Raw genomic sequence first — 14,496 nt, forward strand, 5'->3', positions numbered from 1 at the left:
CTACACAAAACACCACAGCAGGATAAACCTACACAAACACCACGGCAGGTTAAACCTACACAAAACACAGCCCCTCATTTCAAGTGTTTCCTAAAATCCTTATTGGAAACTGAACGGTGGGAAAACAAAGATTGGAATCATTTCCTTGTTTGACCGCTAGGTCTTATGGGTATTATGACACCTCCACTGCAGGCCTCTATACCTGCATCGAGAGGATCCCCTAGTGGCTGTCTGGAGTATTGGCAGATTATGATTCTGCTGTCCCTTCACTGTCCTAAGCAGGAAGCCGTCTCCTCTGTAAGTAACCTCTGAGGACGCCATATTGCAGAGTCCCCCTTTTTCAGTGCTGAGCCCGTCCCCTGTGATGAGTGGCGCTGGCAGGTGTCTGGGTGGCAGGTCAACTAATCTGTGTCCTAAGTAGCACTCTATTCCATTTGCAGGGCACTACTATCGACCAGAGCCCTATTGGCTCTAACCCTATGGGCCCTTGTCAGAAGTAGTGCCCTACATAGGGGACAGGGTTCCATTTGGGCCGATCCAACTCATCTGTCCAGACGTTGACTGTAATCACTGTGTTCTGGTTTTCTCTCCAAAGGAGGCCCAATGATACAGACCAATGGTAATCTATTCCATCCTTTATTGGCTACTCCTTTACACTCCCTTATCCAATGAAACATCAACTTCCTGGTCATGTGACCAACTCCTCTCTCTGGGTTTCTATAACAACTTCCCTTGTTTCATCACCTCTTCAGTTCGCTAGTAGACAGACAAACTGTCAGACCCGATGTCTCCCAACCTCCTTGACAACTAATGACTAGATAAACATAGACAATGTACAGTATATATATATTTTTGCACCTCTGACAAACCGTGTAAAATGACGCCCCATAGCAGCCCCCTAATGTCGGCTTCACACTTTGATGGGAAATGTCCAAACTGGATTCCTTGGGACGTCCCAACTCTCGGACATCACCCCATTGAATTTGACATTTAAAACGGTTAAAGTAAGAGTTAAGGTTAAGGGTAGGGGTTTAGGGGGGTTTAGGGTAGGGGTTTAGGTAGGGGTTTAGGGGTTTAGGGTAAGAGTTTATTTTATTTTTATTTCACCTTTATTTTACCAGGTAGGCTAGATGAGAACAAGTTCTCATTTACAACTGCGACCTGGCCAAGATAAAGATAAAGGGGTAGGGTAGGGGTTTAGGGTAGGGTTTAGGGTTTAGGGTAGGGTTAGGGTAGGGGTTTAGGGTACGGTAGGGGTTTAGGGTAGGGGTTTAGGGTAGGGATTTAGGGTAGGGTAGGGATTTAGGTAGGGGTTTAGGGTAGGAGTTTAGGGTAGGGCTTTAGGGTAGGGTATGGGTTTGGGGTAGAGGTTTAGGGTAGGGTAGGGTTAGGGTAGGGGTTTAGGGTATGGTAGGGGTTTAGGGTAGGGGTTTAGGGTAGGGTAGGGTAGGGATTTAGGGTAGGGTAGGGTAGGGGTTTAGGGTAGGGGTTTAGGGTTTAGGGTAGGGTTAGGGTAGGGGTTTAGGGTATGGTAGGGGTTTAGGGTAGGGGTTTAGGGTAGGGATTTAGGGTAGGGTAGGGATTTAGGGTAGGGATTTAGGGTAGGAGTTTAGGGTAGGGCTTTAGGGTAGGGTATGGGTTTGGGGTAGAGGTTTAGGGTAGGGTAGGGTTAGGGTAGGGGTTTAGGGTATGGTAGGGGTTTAGGGTAGGGGTTTAGGGTAGGGTAGGGTAGGATTTAGGGTAGGGTAGGGTAGGGTAGGGGTTTAGGGTAGGGGTTTAGGGTTTAGGGTAGGGTATGGGTAGGGGTTTAGGGTAGGGTTGGAGTTTAGAGTAGGGTAGGGGTTTATGGTAGGTGTTTCTGTTAGGAGTTTCAGTTGGGAGTATAGTCTAGGGGTTTAGGTAGGTGTTTAGGATATGTGTTTATGGTAGGGTAGGGATTTAGTTTAGGGTAGGGGTTTCGGGTAGGGTAGGGGTTTAGGGTAGGAGTTTAGGGTAGGCTAGGGGTTTAGGGTAGGGCTGGGGTTTAGGGTATGGTAGGGGTTTAGGGTAGGAGTTTAGGGTAGGGTAGGGTTTAGGGTAGGGGTTTAGGGTAGGGTAGAAGTTTAGGGTAGCAGTCTAGGGTAGGTTAGGGGTTTAAGGTAGTGACGTCCCAAGGATCACGGATAGCAATAACGAACTTCAGTGCCACAGGACGTTGGTGGTAGGGTAGGGGTTTAGGGTAGGGGTTTATGGTAGGGTAAGGGGTTTAGGGTAGGAGTTTAGGGTAGGTTAGGGGTTTAGGGTAGTGACGTCCCAAGGATCACGGATAGCAATAACGAACTTCAGTGCCACAGGAGGTTGGTGGCACATTAAAAGGGGAGGACGGGCTCGTAGTAATGTCTGGGGCAGAATATTATAAAATATCTATCTGTATAAACACTACCAGTTTAAAGTTTGGACACATCGACTCATTCAAGGGTTTTTCTTTATTTTTTAATATTTTCTACATTGTAGAATAATAGTGAAGACGTCACAACTATGAAACAAAACGTATTTACAACGACAGCCTCCCCGGTCAAAACCTGACGACGCTGGGCCCTGTGCTAAGCAGAACGTGGCCTAAACATATCCCATGCCCCTATATATTGAAGCGTAACCCTAAACAGCGCCCCCCCCATTCCCACTGTGGCCCATCTCCAGCAGGTGCTGTGCGAGGTCGTGGCCGAGCGACGGCAGGTAGCCGTGCCCCCGGCCCCCGGGGGTCATACCTGGGTGGTTACTCTGCTGGGCGGGGTATCTACAGCCGGTACCATGAAGGCAAAGCCAAGGGCCCCGACAACAAGGCCTACGAGCTGGTACCCTCTATGGAGCTGACTGCCTCAGTCAACCCGTTGGGCATCAAGCCTTGCACAAGTCAGTCACACCCCTGTCGTACCCCGTCGTACCCCGTTGTCCCCCTAAACTGTCCCCTATACCGCCGCCTGCTTCCTTAAGTTTTCTTCTTCCTGTCGCAAGCCTGTCTCCTTCCTGTCTCAAGCCTGTCTCCTTCCTGTCTCAAGCCTGTCTCCTTCCTGTCTCAAGCCTGGCTCAAGTCAGTGAAAGATACCTCTAAACCATGCCTGGTCTAAACTAACTCCCTACTGGTCTAAACCAGGCCTGGTCTAAACTAACTCCCTACTGGTCTAAACCAGGCCTGGTCTAAACTAACTCCTTACTGGTCTAAACCAGGCCTGGTCTAAACTAACTCCCTACTTGTCTAAACTAACTCCCTACTGGTCTAAACTAACTCCCTACTGGTCTAAACTAACTCTCTACTGGTCTAAACTAACTCTCTACTGGTCTAAACCAGGCCTGGTCTAAACTAACTCCCTACTGGTCTAAACTAACTCTCTACTGGTCTAAACTAACTCCCTACTGGTCTAAACTAACTCCCTACTGGTCTAAACTAACTCTCTACTGGTCTAAACTAACTCCCTACTGGTCTAAACTAACTCCCTACTGGTCTACACCAGGTCTGGTCTAAACTAACTCCCTACTGGTCTAAACTAACTCCCTACTGGTCTACACCAGGCCTGGTCTAAACTAACTCTCTACTGGTCTAAACCAGGCCTGGTCTAAACTAACTCCCTACTGGTCTAAACTAACTCCCTACTGGTCTAAACTAACTCCCTACTGGTCTACACCAGGCCTGGTCTAAACTAACTCCCTACTGGTCTAAACCAGGCCTGGTCTAAACTAACTCCCTACTGGTCTAAACTAACTCCCTACTGGTCTAAACTAACTCCCTACTGGTCTAAACCAGGCCTGGTCTAAACTAACTCCCTACTGGACTAAACTAACTCCCCACTGGTCTAAACTAACTCCTTACTGGTCTAAACTAAATCCCTACTGGTCTAAACTAACTCCCTACTGGTCTAAACCAGGCCTGGTCTAAACTAATTCCCTACTGGTCTAAACCAGGCCTGGTCTAAACTAACTCCCTACTGGTCTAAACTAACTCCCTACTGGTCTAAACTAAATCCCTACTGGTCTAAACTAACTCCCTACTGGTCTAAACCAGGCCTGGTCTAAACTAACTCCCTACTGGTCTAAACTAACTCCCTACTGGTCTAAACTAAATCCCTACTGGTCTAAACTAACTCCCTACTGGTCTAAACCAGGCCTGGTCTAAACTAACTCCCTACTGGTCTAAACTAACTCCCTACTGGTCTAAACTAACTCCCTACTGGTCTAAACTAAATCCCTACTGGTCTAAACTAACTCCCTACTGGTCTAAACTAACTCCCTACTGGTCTAAACTAACTCTCTACTGGTCTAAACTAACTCCCTACTGGTCTAAACTAACTCTCTACTGGTCTAAACCAGGCCTGGTCTAAACTAACTCCCTACTGGTCTAAACGAACTCCCCTACTGGTCTAAACTAACTCTCTACTGGTCTAAACTAACTCCCTACTGGTCTAAACTAACTCTCTACTGGTCTAAACCAGGCCTGGTCTAAACTAACTCCCTACTGGTCTAAACTAACTCCCTACTGGTCTAAACTAACTCCCTACTGGTCTAAACTAACTCTCTACTGGTCTAAACTAACTCCCTACTGGTCTAAACTAACTCTCTACTGGTCTAAACCAGGCCTGGTCTAAACTAACTCCCTACTGGTCTAAACTAACTCCCTACTGGTCTAAACTAAATCCCTACTGGTCTAAACTAACTCCCTACTGGTCTAAACTAACTCCCTACTGGTCTAAACTAACTCCCTACTGGTCTAAACTAACTCTCTACTGGTCTAAACTAACTCCCTGCTGGTCTAAACTAACTCTCTACTGGTCTAACCCAGGCCTGGTCTAAACTAACTCCCTAGTGGTCTAAACCAGGCCTGGTCTAAACTAACTCCCTACTGGTCTAAACTAACTCCCTACTGGTCTAAACTAACTCCCTACTGGTCTAAACCAGGTCTGGTCTAAACTAACTCCCTACTGGTCTAAACCAGGCATGGTCTAAACTAACTCCCTACTGGTCTAAACTAACTCCCTACTGGTCTAAACCAGGCCTGGTCTAAACTAACTCTCTACTGGTCTAAACCAGGCCTGGTCTAAACTAACTCCCTACTGGTCTAAACTAACTCCCTACTGGTCTAAACTAACTCCCTACTGGTCTAAACCAGGCCTGGTCTAAACTAACTCCCTACTGGTCTACACCAGGCCTGGTCTAAACTAACTCCCTACTGGTCTAAACCAAGCCTGGTCTAAACTAACTCCCTACTGTCATCTTTCCACTGCTCAACTCCAGTTCCCAGAGGGCAGCAGCAGGCAGGAAATAGCAGACAGGAAATGAGATATAGGAAGCCTGAGGATGAATTGATGGGTCATAGATTTTCACTATAATACTTTAACATCAGCTGATATATGACCTTTTCTGCAGCTCAGGTCACCGTTGACAGACCGCAGCTTTCTGGAGAAAAAAAAAGCTAAGAGACACTACTGCCCCCTCTCCTGGACTGGAGTTGAACTGCAAGCCGTTATTCTCAGAGAGGCTGTCTTGTCTCTCTCTCTCTCTTTCCAATTCATCCTTCTGTTTTACCTGCTCTGTCCTACTATCCCTTATTGAGACCAGGAGAGAAAAACAAAAACCTCTCTTGGTGATGATGGTGACGTGTTTTTCCTTTACTGTAAATTCCTCAACACTTCAGATCAAGGAGGCCCCCTTTTAACCTCTTCTGATTTAAACGTCACTCATTGGTTTATTGTTTCTCTGTTAGGTGTATGTATATCTCCGGTATGGAACGATAATCTGATTGTCCTAATCTGGACGTGATTGCTCAATCCCCCACAATCCTTCTCTCAGTCTCTGGAATAAACTGGATCAGAGAAACACAGTGGACTTTTGTCCATCTGAAACAATGAGTGACCTTGTGTTGGCATGTGTATTAGCGTGTGTGTGTGTGTGTGTGTGTGTGTGTGTGTGTGTGTGTGTGTGTGTGTGTGTGTGTGTGTGTGTGTGTGTGTGTGTGTGTGTGTGTGTGTGTGTGTGTGTGTGTGTGTGTGTGTGTGTGTGTGTGTGTGTGTGTGTGTGTGTGTGTGTGTGTGTGTGTGTGAAGGGGGTTTAATCAAGAGCTAAGCACCAGTTTAATCCGAATCACACCCCGACCAACAGAGGCTCACACTAACTTGGGTAACTCCATTCTCTCTCTCTCTCTCTCTCTCTCTCTCTCTCTCTCTCTCTCTCTCTCTCTCTCTCTCTCTCTCTCTCTCTCTCTCTCTCTCTCTCTCTCTCTCTCTCTCTCTCTCTCTCTCTCTCTCTCTCTCTCTCTCTCTCTGTCTCTCTCTGTCTCTCTGTGTCTCTCTCTCTCTCTCTCTCTCTCTCTCTCTCTCTCTCTCTCTCTCTCTCTCTCTCTCTCTCTCTCTCTCTCTCTCTCTCTGTGTCTCTCTCTCTCTCTCTCTCTCTCTCCTCTCTCTCTCTCTCTCTCTCTCTCTCTTCTCTCTCTCTCTCTCTCTTTTCTCCTCTCTCCCTCTCTCTCTTCTCTCTCTCTCTCTCTCTCTCTCTCTCTTTCTTCTCTCCTCTCTCTCTCTCTCTCTTTTCTCCCTCTCTCCTCTTCTCTTCTCTCCTCTCTCTCTCTCTTCTCTCTCTCTCTTCTTTTCTATCTCTCTCCCTCAAACTCTGTCCTGTTAAAGTGTCTTTGACATTTCATAGTGGCATTTCCCAATCTGACTCTCATTCTGGGGTTTTTTGTGTGTGTGTGTGTGTGTGTGTGTGTGTGTGTGTGTGTGTGTGTGTGTGTGTGTGTGTGTGTGTGTGTGTGTGTGTGTGTGTGTGTGTGTGTGTGTGTGTGTGTGTGTGTGTGTGTGTGTGTGTGTGTGTGTGTGTGTGTGTGCAGTGGGCCTGCAGGCTCTGTGTGTGTGTGTGTGTGTGTGTGAGCCAAGCTGATGGAGTGGAAGATGCATCAGGCTCTGTGGAGGCCAGTACCCCGGTGCCCTGCAGCACGACCACACAGCCCAGAACACACAGACAGTTATGGAGGAAGGGTCTCCTCCCTCACCCTACCAGGACACCACAGACTGTTATACCTGCTGTCTCCTCACCTCCACCCTACCAGGTAGAACACACAGACAGTTATACCTACTGTCTCCTCACCTCCACCCTACCAGGTACACACACAGCCCAGAACACACAGACTGTTATACCTGCTGTCTCCTCCCCTCCACCCTACCAGGTACACACACAGACTGTTATACCTGCTGTCTCCTCCCCTCCACCCTACCAGGTACACACACAGACTGTTATACCTGCTGTCACCTCCCCTCCACCCTACCAGGTACACACACAGACTGTTATACCTGCTGTCTCCTCCCTCCACCCTACCAGGTACACACACAGACTGTTATACCTACTGTCTCCTCCCTCCACCCTACCAGGTACACACACAGACTGTTATACCTGCTGTCTCCTCCCCTCCACCCTACCAGGTACACACACAGACTGTTATACCTGCTGTCTCCTCCCCTCCACCCTACCAGGTACACACACAGACTGTTATACCTGCTGTCTCCTCCCCCTCCACCCTACCAGGTACACACACAGACTGTTATACCTGCTGTCTCCTCCCCTCCACCCTACCAGGTACACACACAGACTGTTATACCTGCTGTCTCCTCCCCTCCACCCTACCAGGTACACACACAGACTGTTATACCTGCTGTCTCCTCCCCTCCACCCTACCAGGTACACACACAGACTGTTATACCTACTGTCTCCTCCCCTCCACCCTACCAGGTACACACACAGACTGTTATACCTGCTGTCTCCTCCCTCCACCCTACCAGGTACACACACAGACTGTTATACCTACTGTCTCCTCCCCTCCACCCTACCAGGTACACACACAGCCCAGAACACACAGACTGTTATACCTGCTGTCTCCTCCCCTCCACCCTACCAGGTACACACACAGACTGTTATACCTGCTGTCTCCCTCACCTCCACACACACACTAACCCTCCCTCCCTCCCCCCTCCCTCCTTCCTGTTATACCTGCTGTCTCCCCCCTCTCTCCTCCTCCCTCCCTCCCCCCCCCTCTCTCCCTCCCTCCTCCCTCCCTCCCTCCCTCCCTCCTCTCCTCTCTCTCTCTCTCCCTCCCTCCCTCCCTCCCTCCCTCCCTCCCTCCCTCCCTCCTCCCTCCCCCTCCTCTCTCTCCCTCCCTCCCTCCCTCCCTCCCTCCCTCCCTCCCTCCCTCCCTCCCTCCCTCTCTCTCTCCCTCCCTCCCTCCTCCCTCCCTCTCTCCCTCCCTCCCTCCCTCCCTCTCTCCTCCCTCCCTCCCTCCCCCTCCCCTCTCTCTCTCCCTCCCTCCCTCCCACCCCCCTCCCTCCTCCCTCCCTCCCTCCCTACCCCTCCCTCCTCTCCTCCCTCCCTCCCTCCCCCTCCCCCTCCCTCCCTCCCTCCCTCCCTCCCTACCTCCCTCCCTCTCTCCTCCCTCCCTCCCTCCCTCCCTCTCTCTCTCCCTCCCTCCCTCTCTCCCCCCTCAGGGTCGTCCCATCACACCAGTGTACACCATGACCCACAACATGCAGCGTATCCCCACGGCCAGTGGTCTGTACGGAGCAGGCTATATGCCCATCACCAACTACAACGCTGCTGCCCTGGCAGCCCTGCAGAAGAACGCAGCCGTGGCCGCTGCAGCCTACGGAGGGTACGCGGGTTACGCCATGCCCCAGGCCTTCCCTGCCGCAGCGTTTCAGGTGCCCATCCACGACGTCTACCAGACCTACTGACAACAGATACCAGACCTACTGACAACAGATACCAGACCTACTGACAACAGATACCAGACCTACTGACAACAGATACCACACCTACTGACAACAGATACCAGACCTACTGACAACAGATACCAGCTACCAGACCGACTGACAACAGATACCAGCTACCAGACCGACTGACAACATCTACCAGCTACCAAACCTACTGACAACAGCTACCAGCTACCAAACCTACTGACAACAGATACCAGACCTACTGACAACAGCTACCAGACCTACTGACAACAGCTACCAGACCTACTGACAACAGCTACCAGACCTACTGACAACAGATACCAGACCTACTGACAACAGATACCAGACCTACTGACAACAGCTACCAGACCTACTGACAACAGATACCAAACCTACTGACAACAGCTACCAGACCTACTGACAACAGCTACCAGACCTACTGACAACAGATACCAGCTACCAGCTGTCTGGTCCACAACTCCTGTTCAACCACCACTCAACGTTCAAACAACTTTTGTATCACGACGTCAGGAACTACAGACGACCTACAGAAGACCTCATCCCCACATATCACCTCCCCCCCCCCCCCCCCGTTCAAATAACGACACGTCAACTCAATGTCTTCAACAGCAACGTCTACGCGACGTCTACGCGACGTCCACAATGTAAAAAACCCAACCTAAATGGACCCTTGAACGCAAACTCTACTCTGCGTCGGTTCTTCAACGTTAGCCCAACATCTAGGCTACGTTATGACGTGCGCCAAAACCTTCGACGTTTTCACAACGTCTATGCAACGTCCTACTGACAGGTTGATCACATTGGGTCCTAATGAATACTGGACCAGACGTTCACACAACGTTCACACAACATTCACACAATGTATTCTATGAATAGAATAGAGCCTATATCGCTCATATTCAAATCTGGAGAGTTCCTCTGCATTGTTTCATTGTTCCCCTCTAATCAGGGACTGATTTAGACCTGGGACACCAGTCATTGTTCCCCTCTAATCAGGGACTGATTTAGACCTGGGACACCAGGTGGGTGATTCCCCTCTAATCAGGGCCTGATTTAGACCTGGGACACCAGTCATTGTTCCCCTCTAATCAGGGATTTGATTTGGGTGACCTGGGACACCAGGTGGGTGATTCCCTCTAATCAGGGCCTGATTTAGACCTGGGACACCAGGTGGGTGATTCCCCTCTAATCAGGGCCTGATTTAGACCTGGGACACCAGGTGGGTGATTCCCCTCTAATCAGGGACTGATTTAGACCTGGGACACCAGGTGGGTGATTCCCCTCTAATCAGGGCCTGATTTAGACCTGGGACACCAGGTGGGTGATTCCCCTCTAATCAGGGACTGATTTAGACCTGGGACACCAGGTGGGTGATTCCCCTCTAATCAGGGACTGATTTAGACCTGGGACACCAGGTGGGTGATTCCCCTCTAATCAGGGCCTGATTTAGACCTGGGACACCAGGTGGGTGATTCCCCTCTAATCAGGGACTGATTTAGACCTGGGACACCAGGTGGGTGATTCAGGGACCCTGGGACACCAGTCATTGTTAATCAGGGACTGATTTAGACCTGGGACACCAGGTGGGTGATTCCCCTCTAATCAGGGACTGATTTAGACCTGGGACACCAGGTGGGTGATTCCCCTCTAATCAGGGCCTGATTTAGACCTGAGACGCCAGTCATTCTTCCCCTCTAATCAGGGCCTGATTTAGACCTGGGACACCAGTCATTGATTTCCCATTCTTCCCCTCTAATCAGGGCCTGATTTCATTGTTCCCCTCTAATCACCTGGATTTAGACCTGGAACACCAGGCGGGTACCATTAATGACCAGGTAGAGGAGAAAAACAGCATTAGTCCAGACCTGGTAGGTATCCCAGGAATCCCCAGGGTCTATAATCATCCACTCCCATCAGAACCATTGAAAACATATAAGAACCAATGAAGGAGATGTGGTCTGGTCATGGGTTGAAGTGCTCACCTTCAGCTTTACACTCAACATCACCCCCCCGCCCACCACCACCTTCTATGACATCACTGCATCACCCTGACAACGACCCCCCCCCCCACCACCACCTTCTATGACATCACTGCATCACCCTGACAATGGACCCCCCACCTTCTATGACATCACTGCATCACCTTGACAATGGACCCCCCATCACCTTCTATGACATCACTGCATCACCCTGACAACTGACCCCCCCCACCCTCTCCTCCCTGTTGCCTGGGCAACAAGAACATTGAAGGTACACTGAAGTATTTCCGAAGAGGTTTTATGTTTCTGTTGTTAGTTTTCTGAAATAGAAAGATAACATTTTACTTTGTTTTTTTCAAACTTTAGTTTAAAACGTTTAAAAACAACACAAATATAACAAAATAAAAACTCAAATGAGAAAAAAAAATACTACAGAAAAAACTACTGAAGACATTTTATTTTGAATTTATTATTAAAAGAGTTTGTATTTTAAGTTGTTTTCATTTATCCATTCATGCTGTTAACTTCATAGATGAGTTTGCTTGTTGTTGGGGGTATCTATTAGTTTTCAGATACTGTAATACTGGGTATCATTTAAAAAACGTGTACTTTTTATGGGTGTTTTTAGATATGTTATACTTCTGATCTGGAACCTGGGCCTGTCACTTCACTGTCTACTCCAGCAGACTAAGACTGAATTATTTTATCATGTTGTTGTTGTTGTTGTTGTTCTGTACTTTATTCTAATTGTTTGTATTTGCTTGATTCTCACATGGTGAACAAATATGGACAAAGGCGTTTATTATTTTGTATTGCTCTGCCCTAACACTCTCTAGTGCTAGCATATGCTACGTACGCTAAGCTAACTGCTAAACTAGCATATGCTACGTAGGCTAAGCTAACATGAAACATATTACTAGCATTTGCTAAGCTAACTAAAGTACTGTTCGCATACGCTAAGCTAACCGAAACGCTCTACTAGCATATGCTAAGCTTACCCGAAACATCCTGTTAGCTTTATGCTAAGCTTACCGAAACACCCTGTTAGCTTTATGCTAAGCTAGCAGCATCACACTCCGCTGAGCTTCAACCCACTGTAAAGCCTTTCTACGAGAGATCTGTGTCTCTCTGGGTTCGACTATTGTGCCTTCCACTAGCCGGTCTTATGATCTCTGAGCTCAACTGCAGTGCCTGTTGAGTGGAAATGTGTTTTACTCACTACACTACACTAGCATTTCACAGAATTACTACATGCCCAATAGACTGCTTCATTCTCAGCGGTAGCTGGTCGTTGGAACAGAGACTATGGTCAGGATTTAATCCCAAACCGCTTGATGTTTAGAGGTCCAATTAGGCAGCAGCATCGTCGATCAGATTGAATCGCTGCCGATACCTCTCTGGTCCTGGATCTCTTTGGGTTTCATACCAACCCGAACACAAACCTAGTATTCTCTCTCTCTCTCTCGTTGATTTCTAAAAGGCAACAGATTCCCTGTGAAATATATGAATACATTCAGCTGTCAGAAGGCACTGAGACCACGCCCACACTGACATCTAATTAGCATAATACACAAACCCTCGTGGGCTGTGTCTCAACCCACCACGCCCACATCTAATTAGCATAATACACAAACCCTCTTGGGCTGTGTCTCAATCCCCCACGCCTGCCTGTCAGCCTTCCTCACCTGAGGTGGAAGGTGACCTTCCTCATCTGAGGTGGAAGGTGACCTTCCTCATCTGAGGGGGAAGGTGACCTTCCTCACCTGAGGTGGAATCGGCCTTCCTCATCTGAGGTGGAAGGTGACCTTCCTCATCTGAGGGTGAAGGTGACCTTCCTCACCTGAGGTGGAATCGACCTTCCTCATCTGAAGTGGAATCGGCCTTCCTCATCTGAGGTGGAATCGACCTTCCTCACCTGAGGTGGAATCGACCTTCCTCATCTGAGGTGGAAGGTGACCTTCCTCACCTTCCTCATCTGAGGTGGAATCGACCTTCCTCATCTGAGGTGGAATCGGCCTTCCTCATCTGAGGTGGAATCGACCTTCCTCATCTGAGGTGGAATCGACCTTCCTCATCTGAGGTGGAAGGTGACCTTCCTCATCTGAGGTGGAATCGACCTTCCTCATCTGAGGTGGAATCGACCTTCCTCATCTGAGGTGGAAGGTGACCTTCGTCATCTGAGGGGGAAGGTGACCTTCCTCACCTTCCTCATCTGAGGTGGAATGACCTTCCTCATCTGAGGTGGAATCGGCCTTCCTCATCTGAGGTGGAATCGACCTTCCTCATCTGAGGTGGAATCGACCTTCCTCATCTGAGGTGGAATCGACCTTCCTCATCTGAGGTGGAAGGTGACCTTCCTCATCTGAGGGGAAGGTGACCTTCCTCACCTTCCTCATCTGAGGTGGAATCGACCTTCCTCATCTGAGGTGGAATCGGCCTTCCTCATCTGAGGTGGAAGGTGACCTTCCTCATCTGAGGTGGAATCGACCTTCCTCATCTGAGGTGGAATCGACCTTCCTCATCTGAGGTGGAAGGTGACCTTCCTCATCTGAGGGGGAAGGTGACCTTCCTCACCTGAGGTGGAATCGGCCTTCCTCATCTGAGGTGGAATCGACCATCCTCATCTGAGGTGGAAGGTGACCTTCCTCACCTTCCTCATCTGAGGTGGAATGACCTTCCTCATCTGAGGGGGAAGTTGACCTTCCTCATCTGAGGTGGAAGGTGTCCTTCCTCATCTGAGGTGGAAGGTGACCTTCCTCATTTGAGGGTGGAAGGTGACCTTCCTCATCTGAGGTGGAATCGATCTTCCTCATCTGAGGGGGAAGGTGACCTTCCTAATCTGAGGTGGAAGGTGACCTTCCTCATCTGAGGTGGAAGGTGACCTTCCTCATCTGAGGTGGAATCGACCTTCCTCATCTGAGGGGGAATCGACCTTCCTCATCTGAGGGGGGAAGTTGACCTTCCTCATCTGAGGTGGAAGGTGACCTTCCTCATCTGAGGGGGGAAGTTGACCTTCCGCATCTGAGGGGAAGGTGACCTTCATCATCTGAGGTGGAAGGTGACAGAGCTACAGCGGTGTTTGTCAAGAGATCGTGGTGAAACATCCTTGAAAAATTTGGTTTTCTCACAAATACTTCTGTAGCGTCCTAACGAGTCAGATTGGACCATCTTAAAACAATTCCATATGTAACCAGGATGTACGATTTAGTTTAGTAGGAACTCAGTGCCCTGGGGCCCTTAGACCCCTTTTTCTTTTAACAGCTTTGTGATGGGGAATATAATTATATTGAAACTAACCTGCCAACTGGAACTAAGCCTTAGAGGCACAGACACAGGTTCTCTCTACCCCCTCACAGTTCCCCTGTAGCTATAACTCAGGCTGACTTGACCTGCTAGTAACTAACACACATCAGCCTCCACATCCAATCTGAAAACAACTGGAACTAAGCCTTAGAGGCACAGACACAGGTTCTCTCTACCCCCTCACAGTTCCCCTGTAGCTATAACTCAGGCTGACTTGACCTGCTAGTAACTAACACACATCAGCCTCCACATCCAATCTGAAAACAACTGGATCTAAGCCTTAGAGGCACAGACACAGGTTCTCTCTACCCCCTCACAGTTCCCCTGTAGCTATAACTCAGGCTGACTTGACCTGCTAGTAACTAACACACATCAGCCTCCACATCCAACGTGAAAACAACATTAAAAAAAGCTGCTACACGAGGCTGACACACGTGTGTTTGTTGGGA

At 49.0% G+C, this 14,496-nt stretch overlaps 3 long non-coding RNA genes across 4 annotated transcripts; all 3 read left to right on the forward strand.

Annotated features, from left to right (window-relative positions):
* Window positions 1-394: 394 nt before the first annotated feature.
* Window positions 395-6,866, forward strand: LOC124028473. Its single transcript, XR_006837595.1, has 3 exons — window positions 395-619; window positions 2,680-2,892; window positions 6,851-6,866. It is a non-coding gene; the product is annotated as an uncharacterized LOC124028473 (long non-coding RNA).
* Window positions 6,867-7,708: 842 nt separating this feature from the next.
* On the forward strand, window positions 7,709-9,860 carry LOC124028472. Its single transcript, XR_006837594.1, has 3 exons — window positions 7,709-7,746; window positions 8,496-9,787; window positions 9,837-9,860. It is a non-coding gene; the product is annotated as an uncharacterized LOC124028472 (long non-coding RNA).
* A 2,032-nt stretch (window positions 9,861-11,892) lies between these two features.
* Window positions 11,893-14,315, forward strand: LOC124028474. 2 transcript variants are annotated; one of them, XR_006837596.1, is made up of 2 exons: window positions 11,893-12,689; window positions 13,589-14,315. It is a non-coding gene; the product is annotated as an uncharacterized LOC124028474 (long non-coding RNA). The 2 variants fall into 2 exon arrangements; XR_006837597.1 differs by lacking the exon at window positions 11,893-12,689 and adding an exon at window positions 13,449-13,511.
* The last annotated feature ends 181 nt before the right edge of the window (window positions 14,316-14,496 follow it).

This window comes from Oncorhynchus gorbuscha, unplaced genomic scaffold (assembly GCF_021184085.1).
Source record: "Oncorhynchus gorbuscha isolate QuinsamMale2020 ecotype Even-year unplaced genomic scaffold, OgorEven_v1.0 Un_scaffold_4239, whole genome shotgun sequence".
NCBI lineage: Eukaryota > Metazoa > Chordata > Actinopteri > Salmoniformes > Salmonidae > Oncorhynchus > Oncorhynchus gorbuscha.